Source organism: Pteropus alecto, unplaced genomic scaffold (assembly GCF_000325575.1).
Source record: "Pteropus alecto unplaced genomic scaffold, ASM32557v1 scaffold94, whole genome shotgun sequence".
NCBI lineage: Eukaryota > Metazoa > Chordata > Mammalia > Chiroptera > Pteropodidae > Pteropus > Pteropus alecto.
In genome coordinates this window covers 10,384,905-10,387,944 of record NW_006437736.1, presented here as the reverse complement: position 1 = coordinate 10,387,944, position 3,040 = coordinate 10,384,905, and the positions used below count along the sequence as shown (strand labels likewise).

The following is a 3,040-nucleotide window of genomic DNA, read 5'->3' as shown; positions in this document are numbered from 1 at the left end:
TCCATATCATATTGTAGGCACTTTATAAATATTTGTTGAGAGAATTAATAACTAATCATTTCTTGAGTGTTAACTTTGTGTCAGGCATCTGTGTTATCTCACCACAAAAACAGGTCTTCCTTTTAGAAAATATGAAGCAAAGAAAGAAAGTAAAAGAAGTAAAAAAAGAAAGGAAGAGAGAGAGAGAGAGAGAGAGAGAGAGAGAGAGAAGGAAAGGAAAAAGGAAAAAGGAAAAAGGGAAAAGAAAAGGAAAAAGAAAAGAAAAAAGAAAAGAAAAAAGAAAAGAAAAGAAAGAAAAGGGAAACAAATGAATCTAATTAAGTGTCCTTGAGGAAGAGTTTTTGATCTTGTAAAGTTTTGCATATTTACTTCTTACGCTGGTTGAATATGAAAGGTACCCAGGAGTCTAAAATTTGCATCAAAACTATTTAAACTCTTAAGCTCATAAAAATGAGCAAAGATTCTAATGATGGGTTTTTAGAAGATATATTTGGCGTTTTCTGCTTGTAATTGGATTACAAGCAGATCAAATTTTTCCACACATTTCTTATTTCTACCCTTGATCCTATACTAAATCAGAAAGTCTGCGATAGCAAGGGGGGAAATACATTTTTTAATGTATTGTAATTTAGGCCTTTGTCTTCTGGAACCTAAGGAGAATCTTGCTTTGGGTTTTGATTTTTGATTTCTCATATTTATGCTACTTTATGGTGGCTGCTGGATATACCCCCAAAACAGAGCTACTTTGAATTTTGAGAAAGGAAGTGAAGAAATTAAGAATTACAGAAGGTTAGAGATAAAAGAGGCTGTAGAAATGATCTCTACAATGTCTCTCGTTTTACACATGAATAAACTGCTACCCAGAGAGCATATGTGCTAAAACAGTGGTAAAAACTCCGGTTTCTACACCTTCCCAAAGTCGATTTCCAACCACACCTGGTCATGGAGAAAGACAAGGGTTAGACGCAGCATTGAACCTTACTTGTATATCAAAACTAGTTTTCTCATTGGCTTGGCTTAAAGATAGAATGATGAAAAAAATCACATCTTGAAGATATATGGATTTTATGTAGATACCATAATAATAACATAAATGCATTTTGACTTTTAAGTCTCTTTTCTTGAAATTTGACTTTTTATATCATATAGAAGGTGCCACTTTTGATCTATAAGGTACCTACACAGCAGAAAGAACACACAGACCCTGGGCATAAACATATCTATGTTCAATTCCTAGCCCCTCCACTCTTTAGTTAAAACCTTGGGCAAACTACTTAGACTTAGAACTTTGATATCTTTATCTGCAAAATTAAAATAGTACTGTTTCATAGACTACCTGAAATATTATTAAGTTAGTCAATAGGCAGATAAATGTGTTTTTAATTAATAAAATACTTCACAGTTTGCTCTGAGCGATAGATGACATGAGAGGTGTGTGCTGAATCTTAATTTCCCTTCTTTTTCTAAAATTGATGGGGCTGCTCAAGTCAGCTTGGGTGAAGTTTTGCTTTTCACCTCACAGAGGCAGCCTATTTGAGATCTCTTAGGAAGACACCACTGGAAATATTTCATGTCAAGGTTACCTGACATAGAACATGTATTGAGAAATGTTTTTGTACTGAGTATTTATAAAATGACCCCTATAGTGACTGCTGCTGTAAATGACAAGAAAACTTGCATGCTTTTGTGATTGAAAATTGCTACTTGCTGGCGCACCAAACTTTTGTTAATGTATTGATGGAGAGTATTTGCATACTAGGTTGAAAGTTCTGTCAGTTTAATAGATTTGACTATCAACCAGAAAATCACAGATTTTTACTAGAAACCAGCAAGTCAAATTCAGTCTGCCTCATGAAGCAGATTAAATTCTTCAGAAGGGGGCAATTGCTACATGACACTTGAAGAATATATCACTTCAGGCTGAAATATTGTTCCAAACCTGCAAATTCTGGCTTTTTCCACTTAGAACCCTACAGCTTTGGGGAAAGGCAATAGAATTTAGTGGGATAATTAACACCATCTTCCTCTAATTAGTAGAACCATGAAGAAGGAGCTGAATTACCTTCCATACCGTTGTTGAAAAACCATTGAACTAGAAACTCACAATCTTGGGTTTTCTCCTAGCACTATATGGCATTGGATAAAATCACCTACCTCCTTTAGGTTTCAGTTTCCTTATTAATAAAATCATAGACCTGGAGTAGACTCTCATTAAAGGAATAAAATTCTGAGTCTGCTTCACTTACCAGAAACATAGTTTCCCAACAGCCAGCATCTGGGGTCTCATTGTCCTTTAAGATAGTCTATATTTGTTTACACCTTATTCTTCTTCCAAATAACACATCTTAAAACTATTTTTTTTTTTTTTAGGCAAGGAAACCCTTGGTTGACCTTGCAGATTGCAAGGATCTTGTCAGCTTACAATTCCTTATATTTTTTTATTTTTTATGCCTACAGCACCTGGTCTTCCTAGGTGCTCTCCCATCCAAGTACTAACCAGGCCCGACCCTGCTTATCTTCCGGGATCAGATGGGGTCGGGCTTGTTCAGGGTGGCATGGCCGTAGACCTTAAAACTTTTAAAGACAGCATTTTGTCCCCTCTTCCCACTCTTGTCTTTTCTAGGCCGAACATCCTTATTTCTGTCCGTACTAATGTAGTTTCAAGTTATTTTACCAAACTGGTTATTTTACCAAACTGTGTCCTCTGCATAAGCTCCTAACCTCAGGATCCCCTCGTGGGATAGATTCCTTGGCTTTCAACAAAATATTCTTTATAGACCTTGCCCAGGGCAGAGAACAGAGGCCAAGATTTCTTAGTTGTAGATCTATCTCAGGGTTCTTCATCTTGTCCACAAGAGGTCTTAAGACAATGACTTGCTAGTTTGGAAAGCTCTTATCAGAGAAAAAATATATATATTTTTTTGTTCACGATAACATTCTCATTTTTTTGTTACATTTGCTAATTTCTCATAACTTATCTATTTAATTGTCTCCACAGTTTGATGTTAAACCCATTGATTTGTAGGTTCAAAATCTAACT

General features: G+C 35.5%; 1 pseudogene; it reads right to left on the bottom strand.

Moving 5' to 3' along the window:
- Positions 1 to 2,448: 2,448 nt before the first annotated feature.
- LOC112481985 lies at positions 2,449 to 2,567 on the bottom strand (annotated as a pseudogene).
- Between the last annotated feature and the right edge of the window lie 473 nt (positions 2,568 to 3,040).